General features: G+C 36.2%; 1 non-coding gene across 1 annotated transcript; it reads left to right on the plus strand.

Annotated features, from left to right (window-relative positions):
- The first annotated feature begins 11,411 nt into the window (after window positions 1-11,411).
- LOC119042074 (U6 spliceosomal RNA) lies at window positions 11,412-11,518 on the plus strand. The gene has a single exon (XR_005081158.2). It is a non-coding gene; the product is annotated as a U6 spliceosomal RNA (small nuclear RNA).
- Window positions 11,519-12,231: the final 713 nt, after the last annotated feature.

Genomic DNA, 12,231 nt, shown 5'->3' on the forward strand with positions numbered 1-12,231 from the left:
GCATTCTTCTCAAATGCACATGGAACATTCTCAAAGATAGACCACATGACAGGACACAAAACAAGCCTCAACAAATTCAAGAATATTGAAATCATACCAAGCATTTTCTCTGACCACAAGGGACTGAAATTGGAAACCAACCCCAAAAGAAAAAACCCAAAACACCCAAATCATGGAGACTGAATGGTATGCTATTAAACAACGAATGGGCCAAGAATGAAATTAGGGAAGAAATCAAAACGTTTCTGGAAACAAATGAAAATGAACTCACAACAACCCAAAACTTATGGGACGCAGGGAACGCAGTCCTGAGATGGGAGTTCACAGCAATACAGACCTACCTGCAACAGATGGAAACATTTCAAACAAAGAACCTAACCCTACGCCTACAAGTACTCCAGAAACAACAACAAAGACAGCCCAGAGCAAGTAGAAGGAAGGAAATAACCAAGATCAGAGCAGAATTCAATGACATAGAGACTAAAAGCACAATGCTAAGGATCAATGAATCCAGGAGGTGGTTCTTTGAAAAGATAAACAAAATAGACAAGCCTTTAAGTAGGCTCATCAAGAAAAGAAGAGAGAGGACTCAAACACAATCAGAAATGAAATAGGACAGATTACAACTGATACCACAGAAATAGAAGGGATTGTAAGAAATTACTATGAAGAACTCTATGCCAAGAAATTTGAAAACCTAGGGGAAATGGACACATTTATAGAAAAATATAATCTTCCAAAACCCAATGAAAAAGAAACAGAAAATCTGAACACACCAATAACAGCAAAAGAAATTGAAGCAGTAATCAAAAAACTCCCATCACACAAAAGCCATGGACCAGATGGTTTCACAGGAGAATTCTACAAAGCATTTAAGGAAGAGCTAGCCCCTATTCTCCACAGACTATTCCAAAAAATCCAGAAGGCGAGAAAACTCCCAAATTCTTTTTATGAAGCCAGCATCATCCTAATTCCAAAACCAGATAGAGACACAACAAAGAAAGAGAACTTCAGGCCAATATCACTGGTGGACATAGATGCTAAAATCCTCAAAAAAATATTGGCAAATCGCATCCAACAATATATCAAAAAGATCATACACCACGACCAAGTGGGATTCATCCCAGGGATGCAAGGATGGTTCAACATTTGAAAATAAGTAAATGTAATACATCACATAAACAAAAGCGAAGACAAAAACCACATGATCATATTAATAGACACGGAAAAAGCTTTTGATAAGGTACAACACCCATTTATGATAAAAACACTCAACAAAGTGGGAATAGAGGGAACATTCCTCAATATAATAAAGGCCATATATGAGAGACCTACAGCCAATATCATACTCAATGAGAAAAAACTAAAAGCTTTCTCACTAAGATCAGGAACAAGACAAGGATGTCCACTTTCACACTTCTATTCAATATACTTCTGGAAGATTTGGCCATAGAGATCAGACAGGAAAAGGAAATAAAAGGCATCCAAATAGGAAAGGAGGAAGCAAAACTGTCACTGTTTGCAGATGACATAATAGTGTACATGGAAAATCCTATAGACTCTACCCAAAAACTGCTCGAACCAATTAAATGAATTTGGCAAAACAGCTGGTTACAAAGTCAATATCCAGAAATCAAAGGCATTTTTGTATACTAACAGTGAATCAGCAGAAGCGGAAATCAAGGAAAAAATCGCATTTGATATAGCAAAAACAAAAATAAAATATCTGGGAATAAACCTAACCAAGGAGGTAAAAGACCTGTATGCAGAAAACTACACAGCACTGAAGAAAGAAATGAGGGAAGACACAAACAAATGGAAACATATACCTTGTTCATGGATTGGAAAAATTAACATCATCAAAATGTCCATACTACCCATAGCAACATACAGATTCAATGCAATACCTATTAAAGTATCAATGGCATATTTCACAGACATAGAACAAACACTTCAAAAATTTATATGGAATAATAAACAAGCCCGAATAGCAGCTGCTCTTTTGAGAAAGAAGAACAAAGTAGGAGGTATCACAATACCTGATATCAAACTGTATTACAAAGCCAATGTAATCAAAACAGCCTTGTACTGGCATAAAAACAGGCACATAGACCAATGGAACAGAACATAGAGCCCAGAAATCAACCCAACTCTCTACAGTCAATTAATATTCGACAAAGGGGGCAGTAACATAAAATGGAGTAAAGATAGCCTCTTCAGCAAATGGTGTTGGGAGAACTGGACAGCTACGTGCAAAAAAATGGAACTTGAGCACAGACTTACACCATACACCAAAATAAATTCAAGGTGGATAAAAGACTTAAATATAAGCCGTGACACCATTAAAGTCCTAGAGGAGAACATTGGCAAGAAAATCTCAGATATTCCACGCAGCAACATTTTTACCTATATGTCCCCTAGAGCAAGGAATGCAAAGGAAAGAATAAACAAATAGGATCTCATCAAAATAAAAAGCTTCTCCATGGCTAAAGAAAACAGTATTAAATTAGCAAGAAAACCAACTGTATGGGAAAACATATTTGCCAATGATACCTCAGACAAAGGTTTAATCTTTAATATATACAAAAGAACTTACACAACTCCACTCTAGGAAGACATCGAACCCAATTAAAAAATGGGAAAAGGACTTGAACAGACACTTCTCCAAAGAGGACATACAGATTATCCAGAGACACATGAAGAGATGCTCAATATCATAAGCTATCAGAGAGATGCAAATTAAAACCACAATGAGATACCACTTTACACCAGTCAGGATGGCTATCATAAACAAAGCAACAAACAACAAATGTTGGAGAGGTTGTGGGGAAAAGGGGACCTTAGTTCACTGTTGGTGGGATTGGAGACTGGTACAACCATTATGGAAAACAGTATGGAATTTTCTCAGAAAAATAAAAATCGACCTGCCTTTTGACCCAGCAATTCCACTGCTGGGATTATATCCCAAGAATCCTAAAACATCAATTTCAAAGAACCTATGCACCACAATGTTCATAGCAGCACAATTTACAATAGCCAAGAGTTGGAAGCAACCTAGGTGCTTGTCGGTAAATGAATGGATCAAAAAATTGTGGTACATATACACAATGGAATTCTATGCAGCAGAGAGAAAGAAGGAGCTACTACACTTTGCAACAACATGGATGGAACTGGAAAGCATTATGCTGAGTGAAATAGGCCAGGCATCGAAGGACAAATACCATATGATCTCACCTTTGACAGGAAGCTAAACAATAAAACAAACAAGCAAGCAGAATAAAAACAAAGACATTGGAATAGAGCACAAGTGGGCAGTGACCAGAGGGGAGAGGGAATGGAATTTAAGGGGAAAAATGGGGAGGGATTTGGAGGAACAAGTATGAAAGACACAGGGATGAGGACTCCGGAGGGGGAGAATGGGAGGGGGGTGGGAAGAGGGGGGGGGGGGGGGCACTGGGATGGGAGAAATAGACAAAATAATGTACTTAAAAAATAATTAAATAAAAATTAAACAACAAAAAAAGAGAAAATCAGACAAATTTAAATACCAACAGAATACTTAATAATTTAAGGAGTACTGACATGTTTTTAGATGTGGTAAAGGTGCTATGGTTATGTTTTTTTTTAAATTTTATTTAGGTATTTTTCAAGTACAGTTTTTTGTCTATTTCTCCCATCCCAGCACCCCCCCCGCCCGTCTTCCCACCTCCCTCCCATTCTCCCCCTCCGAGTCCTCATCCCTGTGTCTTTCATACTTGTTCCTCCAAATCCCTCCCCATTTTTCCCCTTAAATTCCATTCCCTCTCCCCTCTGGTCACTGCCCACTTGTGCTCTATTCCAATGTCTTTGTTTTTATTCTGCTTGCTTGTTTGTTTTATTGTTTAGCTTCCTGTCAAAGGTGAGATCATATGGTATTTGTCCTTCAATGCCTGGCCTATTTCACTCAGCATAATGCTTTCCAGTTCCATCCATGTTGTTGCAAAGTGTAGTAGCCCTTCTTCTCTCTGCTGCATAGAATTCCATTGTGTATATGTACCACAATTTTTTGATCCATTCATTTACCGACAAGCACCTAGGTTGCTTCCAACTCTTGGCTATTGTAAATTGTGCTGCTATGAACATTGTGGTGCATAGGTTCTTTGAAATTGATGTTTTAGGATTCTTAGGATATAATCCTAGCAGTGGAATTGCTGGGTCAAAAGGCAGGTCGATTTTTATTTTTCTGAGAAAATTCCATACTGTTTTCCATAATGGTTGTACCAGTCTTCAATCCCACCAACAGTGGACTAAGGACCCCTTTTCCCCACAACCTCTCCAACATTTGTTGTTTGTTGCTTTGTTTATGATAGCCATCCTGACTGGTGTAAAGTGGTATCTCATTGTGGTTTTAACTTGCATCTCTCTGATAGCTTATGATATTGAGCATCTCTTCATGTGTCTGTGAATGTTCTGTATGTCCTCCTTGGAGAAGTGTTTGTTCAAGTCCTTTTCCCATTTTTTAATTGGGTTGGGTGTCTTCTTAGAGTGGAGTTGTGTAAGTTCTTTGTATATTTTGGAGATTAAACCTTTGTCTGAGGTATCATTGGCAAATATGTTTTCCCATACAGTTGGTTGTCTTGCTAATTTAATACTGTTTTCTTTAGCCACGCAGAAGCTTTTTATTTTGATGAGATCCTATTTGTTTATTCTTTCCTTTATATTCCTTGCTCTAGGGGACATGTCAGTAAAAAAAGTTGCTGCGTGAAATATCTGAGATTTTCTTGCCAATGTTCTCCTCTAGGACTTTAATGGTGTCACGGCTTATATTTAAGTCTTTTATCCACCTTGAATTTATTTTGGTGTATGGTGTAAGTCTGTGCTCAAGTTTCATTTTTTTGCACGTAGCTGTCCAGGTCTCCCAACACCATTTGTTGAAGAGGCTGTCTTTACTCCATTTTATGTTATTGCCCCCTTTGTCGAATATTAATTGACTGTAGAGAATTCGGTTGATTTCTGGGGTCTCTGTTCTGTTCCATTGGTCTATGTGCCTGTTTTTATGCCAGTACCAGGCTGTTTTGATTACACTGGCCTTGTAGTACAGTTTGATATCAGGTATTGTGATCCCTCCTACTTTGTTCTTCTTTCTGAAAAGAGCAGCTGCTATTCGGGCTCGTTTATGGTTCCATATAAATTTTCAAAGTGTTTGTTCTATGTCTGTGAAATATGCCATTGGTACTTTTGGTTATGTTTTTTTAAGTTCTCATCTTTTTATATAGGTAAAAAGTATTTAAAAGTGAAATAAAAGACATCTGAAATTTGCCTCACAATATTTCAGTGGTGGTGAGATGCAGGAAGTGAGAGTATAGCTGAAATAAAGTAAGCCATGCAAATGTGAATAATTGCTTAAGCTGTGTAATAGATTTTTAAAATATTATTTTGTTGATTTTATATGATTTTCATGGCAATCAAATAAAGTAACATCATATAAAATGCTTGATATAGTGTCTATCTCTTCAAAAATTGTTACTTTTGCTTCTCCCCTATCATTTTATCCTTCTCCATTGGGTGGCACACAGCAAAGTTAGCACTAGGTAGTGAGATAAGAATTAAAAGCTTATTATCTGAAGAGCTAGAAACATAGTACTATTTCTCTCTTCTGACTGCTGACAGTGGCCTGAGTACAGACAGCTTCCTTGAAAAGCCTATAACAGTAATGTCAGTGTCCAACACCAATGTAAAGAAGGGAAAGGAAATCATGCCTTCAACTTCTGAGGAGAGAAGAGAGAGAGAAAGTATATATACTCACACTTTCTGGGCTGAAAGGAACTGGCTTATTCTAGTGTTTTCTTCTGTTTCTTGAATCCATTCTGCAATATTGCCACCTGGTGGCTATCCAGCATCACATGGCCTTGTTTCCAGGATGCAGAATTTGCTCAGATAGTTCTCCCTGTTCTGTGAGAGTTTTAAGAGAAAATGGCCCTTTTCAGTGAAAAGTTTCCTGATTTATTCAAATATTCATACCCTCCCTCTTGCCCAGCCAAGTGCCTTGTACTTAACTTCTGCTATAGCCCTTGTTACATTATAATTGCTTACCCATCAGTAGTTAATAATTCACTTAACAAACTTATTTTTTTAATGTGTCTGCTTTGAGATAGATACCAAGTTAGGCCTGGGAGATAAACTGGTAATGAAGCTAGTTGAGCAGAAACCTGTAAATGGAGAATTAAAATAGTATAATGTTTGCTGAACTCTTAGAATATACCAGTAAGTTTTCTAAATGTTTTACAGTATGTGCATTAAATCATTTAATCCTCACAATGATGGGGGAACTCAAGAGTCAGAAAATTTTAGTTTAAGTTAATAGATAATAAGCCTAGTAGCTAATTAATGTGAAAAGCTATTGTTTCCGGAACTGGAGGTACATACGGCTCACCCTGACTGCAGGAGACCACAAATGACTGACCTTTGTGCTCCAGAAGAGACCATAAGCAATCAGGGTGGTATTCGAGCCATTGTGTTCCAGAGAGAGACAATCCACCACCCAGACACAGACAGAGAAAAATACCCAGGACACAGGACACAGGACTCAGAAAATCACTGGTCAACTGATGAAAGGATGTTAGGAAAATTGCTGGACTGTAGCTTTTATCTGGTTAACCTCTTTCCTGAGTTCCAAATCCCTTACCTACACTTTTGCCCCCTTATAAAAAAAAGGCTGGCTTGAAAGGAAATGTAAGATGGTCTGTTAGGGTGCAAACCCACTGTCTTCTCAGATTGCCAGCCATCTAAATAAAGTGCCCATAAATATCCAATCCCTGTCTGTGTTTATTGGGTCTGGTAGGTGACAGGCCTCATGAACACCAGCTTCTCTGGTTTCAACAACAACTCTATGAGGTACATTCAATTATTATCTCTACAGATAGGGGATAACATCACAGAGAAGTTAGATGAATTGTATAAAATCACTCAGCTATGAAATACTAGGGCCACATTAAAACATGGCCTAGTTTATGAACGTACACTCTAAGTTAAAAACAACAACAACAAAAACAATATATATAACTGTGTCCCCATCCAAACCTTGCCCATGTATGTAGCACAATAACCAAAGACAAAATAAAACCTTGTACCTCTCAGGTGTGAGGAGAGAGTAGTTTACATAGGTGAATTTCCTAGGAGGTTTAGGTGATGCAAAAACTTAATTCCATCCCCCTAAATCTCATTTAGCCCCTGGGGATTCTATCCCCTTGATTCCTGCCTCTTGCAGAACTGTATACCCACCTGGGTGGAAGAAAGTGTTTTTGCCTCCAATGCTCTGTCTTAAATATAGACAAAAAACATGTAACTTATTTTTTTTCAAGTGTGGTGGAGCTAGACTGGCATTTTCAAATTTTTTAACCAGATTCTAAAAGTAAACAGAACAAAAATAAACAAAACTATTGCAAAAAACCTTCAAATTTCATTCCCTCCATCTTGTGACATAGGTAAGTATCCCCATTTCATAGATAAAGATAATAGGACCAGAGAGGCACCAAGTTGTTCAGGGTCACACCACTAATAATCAAAATAGCTGAGTTTTGACTCTACGGCATGAAAACGTGGTTTCTAAGTACAACAATATATTGTCTCCCTTTCTTACTTTTAAATCCTTTTTTAGTTTCTTGCTTACTATTTTTACTCTTGGAGTGGTACAGCCATTGAAACTAATAGCAGATATTTCAGTGGCTTATGTTGAGTTTAACTGTTTCTGACTTACCTATCAATTTTCTACAACTACCCAACTTTTATCCATCCCTACAGGCCAAAGTCAAATCCCATGCCTTCTGCATGAAGTTTTATCAATCAAGGCCACCAATTCATTGGTTCATGAAACAGTTGTTTCCCTTCCCTTTAAAAAATTTTATTATTATTTTTATTTTGACAAAATACAAATAGCATAAAATGTACCTTTCATAACATTTAGGACATTCAAAATGTTATGTGAACATTACCACTCTACTTTCAGAACAATTTCATTACCCCTAAAAAAACCCTCATATCCATTAAACAGTCACTCTTATGACTTATTTTCCACAACCATTAATCTACTTTTTGTCTCTATAGATTTACTTATTCTAGATATTTCTTATTAAAAAATTATACAACATGCAGGCTTTTGCATTTGGCTCCAAGGTTCATGATGTATCACTATTTCATTCTTTTTTTTTTTTAGGACTGTATAACATTTCCTTGTTATAGGTACTGTGTTTTCTTTTCCAGTTTATCACCTGATGGACATCAGGACTGTTTCCACATTTTGGCTATTATGAATGGTGCTGCTATAAACATAAATGTATATGCATTATTTTTACATCTGTTTTCAATTATTTTGTGTTTATCCCTAACAGTGGAATAGCTAGGTCATGTGGTAATTTTGTTTCATGTATTGAGAAAACATAAATTGTTTTGCACAGTGACTATGCCATTTACAATCCTACCAGCAATGTAAGGAGGCTCTAATTTCTCCTCAGTCTCACAAACATCCGTTATTTTCCTTTAAAAAGACTTATGATCATAATAGTAGGTGTGCTATAGCATCTCCTGGTTTTCCTTTGAATTTCCCTAAAGACTAAGAATGTTGAATGTCTCTTTAAGTGCTTGTTGGTCATTTTTATATTATTTTTTGAGAAATCTTATCAACTCCTTTGGTCATTTTCAATTAGTTCATGTGTCTTTTTGCTGTTGTTGAGTGGGATGAGTTATTTATATATTCTGGATACTAGATCCTTATCAGATCTATGATTTGCAAATATATGCTTTATTTTGTTGATTGTCTTTTCTACTTATTTTTTTATTTACTTATTTTTAGAGAGACGGGCAGAATGGGAGGGAAGGAGGGAAACATCAATGTGAGTGAGATACATGAATCGGTTTCCTCTCCCATGCCCCCAGCTGCTGACATGGCCTGCAACCCAGGCCTGTGCCCTGACTGGGAATTAAACCAGCAACCATTTGGTTTGTAGGCCAGCACTCAATCCACTGAGCCACATCAGCCAAAACACCCTTGTATTTTTCTTAATTTAGGCACAAAACCTTCAGTCTTTGTCATTGAGTATGACATTAGTTGTGGGTCTTTCATAATTATTGAAATCAGGAAAAATGTGAGGACATTAGTAAAAGTTTCATAGAAATAAAAAGGATTACAATATGTATCATTGTACACCAAAAAGTTGTAAATCTTACTTGCAATGAACAAAGTAAAAAAAATATATAATACTTAACTTAAGAAGAAATAAAAAATCTAAATAGATTCAAAACAGTACAGTGATTCAATCCATAATAACAAATCTCTCCCAAAAGCAAAGACCAGAATCAGAAGTCTTCAGTGGTGCATTCTACCAAAGATTTTTAAAAATTAACAGCAATTATTCTCAAATCCTGTCAAAATATTGAAGAGGTAGGACTATTACCTATGTTACCTCCTTCTATGATGTCAGCATTACAATTACACTGATGACAAAGCCAAAGGAAGACACACAAAAATAAAATTACAGAGCAATATTTTTATGTACTTTGATACAGGAATTTAAAAAAAAGATCCAGAAAACCAAATTCAGCAGCATATTAAAAGGATTATGCACCATGACCATGTGAGACATTTGTTCAATGCTGATCATTCATCCCATGAAAATCAATCAATGTAATCTACCATATTAACCAAATTAAAAAATTTTTAAAAATCATCTCAATTGAAACAAATAAAACATTTCAATATATTCCACACTATTTCATGACGAAAACACTCAGTAAACTAGTAAAAGAAGAAATTTTCTGAACACAATAAAGGTCATACACAAAAACCCCACAACTACCATCATACTCAATGGGCAGAATCTGAAAGCTTTTCCCTTATGGGAAAGGACAAATATGAACACTTTTACCATTTCTATTCAACATAGTATTGAAAGTGATAGCCACATCAATTAGGCAAGAGAAAAAAAGATATCCAAATTCTAAAGGAAAAAGTAAAATATCTATATTCATAGCTGATGTGATCATATATGTAGAAAACACTAAATAGACCTCACATACAACATAACCCACAGACAAATCTATTGCAGCTAATAAGTGAATTTAGCAAAGTTGTAAGATGCAAAAATGAACACACCAAAATCATGTGTAGTTTTATATTCTAATTATGGGCAATCAGAAAATAAATTATAAAAAGCAATTTTATTCATAATAGTATTAAAATTAATAAATTACTTTGGAATAAGTTTAACCAAGAAAGCAGAAGACTTGTACACTAAAAGCAACAAATCATTACTGAGGAAAAAGTAAAGGTAAAAATATATAAACAAAATAATTCCATGTGTGTAGACTGAAAGTCTTAAGGTTAAGATGACATTATCACTCAAAACAATATACAGATACAATGCAATTCCTGTTAAAATTCCAATGGCATTTTCTAAGAAATGGAAAAGCCCATCCTAAATTTTACATGGAATCTCAAGAGAGCATGAATGACCAAAACTATTTTTAGGGGATAAAAAGAACAGTTGGAGGATTCACACTTTCTGATTCCAAAATTTACAACAAAGCTACAGTAATCAAAGTGTGAAGTACTGGCATAAGAGGTATACAAATAGACCACTGAAATAGAGAGCCCAGAAATAAACTCTTGTATATATGGTCAATTAATTTTCAATGAGGTCACCACACCAACACCATTCAATAAGAAAAGGATACTTTTCAACAAATGATACTGGGAAAACTTGATATCCACAAGCAAAGGAATAAAATTAGACCCTTATACTACACTTTATACAAAAATTTACTTAAAACAGATGTAAACTTCAATGAAAAGATTGAAATTACAAAATGTTTACAAGAAACAGAGAAAATTTTTCATGATATTGGATTTGTTGATTTCTTGAATGTGACACCAAAAGTAATGGCAAAAAACAGATAAATTAGACTTCATAAAAATCAAAAATTTTGCCCTCACTGGTGTGGCTCAGTGGATTGAGTGCTGGCCTGTGAACCAAAGGTTCACTGGTTCAATTCCCAATCAGGGCACATGCCTGAATTATGGGAAAGTTCCCCAGTAGGGGTCATGTGAGAGTCAACCACACATAGATGTTTCTCTTCTTCACTTTCTCCCTCCTTTCTCCTCTGTCCAAAATAATAAATAAAAAATATTTAAAAAACAGCCCTGGCTAGTGTAGCTCAGTGGATTGAGCACAGGCCCGCGAACCAGACAATCGCGGTTCGATTCCCAGTCAGGGCACATGCCAGGGTTGCAGGCAGGTTCCCTGCAGGCCAGTTCCCAACAGGGGACGCACGAAAGGCAACCATACATTGATGTTTCTCTCCCTCTCTCCTTCCCTTCCCCTCTAAAGATAAATAAATAAAAAATCTTTTAAAAAAGTTTCTTATAAAAAAAAACATTAGTGTTTGCTTCGGCAGCACATATACTAAAATTGGAATGATACAGAGAAGATTAGCATAGCCCATGCACAAGGATGACATGCAAATTCGTGAAGTGTTCCATGTTTTTTATACCCTAAGAACCCTGAAACACCAATCCAAAAGAACCTATGCACCCCAATGTTCATAGCAGCACAATTTACAATAGTCAAGTGCTGGAGGCAACCCAGGTTTCTCTCAGTAAATGAATGGATCCAAAAACTATGGTACATTTACACAATGGAATTCTATGCAGCAGAAAGAAAGAAGGAGCTCCTACCCTTTGCAACAGCATGGACGGAACTGGAAAGCATTATGTTGAGTGAAATAAGCCAGGTGTTGAAAGACAAATACCATATGATCTCACCTTTAACAGGAACCTAAGCAATAAAACAAACAAGCAAGCAAAATATAACCAAATATAGACACTGAAAATATAGACAATGAAATAGAGAACAGGCTGACAGTGTCCAGAGGGGAGAGGGGAAGAATTTCAGGGGGATTTCAGGGGGAAAGGGGAAAGGTTTACAGGAACAAGTATAAAGGACACATGGACAAAAACTAGGGGGGGATGAAAATGAGAGGGAGGGGGGAAGGTTGGGTGGGTGGACTGAGGAGTAAAAGACAGAAAACTGTACTTGAACAAAAATTAAAATAAAAAATTTTAAAACAATTTTTTTGCACATTAAAAGATACAATAAAGGGAGTGAAAAGACAACCCACAGATTGGGATACGATATTTACAAATCATATATCTGAAAAGAAACTAATATTGATATTATATTGAACAATTCCCATAACTAA

This window comes from Artibeus jamaicensis, unplaced genomic scaffold, assembly GCF_021234435.1.
Source record: "Artibeus jamaicensis isolate MK-2021 breed Jamaican fruit bat unplaced genomic scaffold, CSHL_Jam_final contig_457, whole genome shotgun sequence".
Classification (NCBI taxonomy): Eukaryota; Metazoa; Chordata; class Mammalia; order Chiroptera; family Phyllostomidae; genus Artibeus; species Artibeus jamaicensis.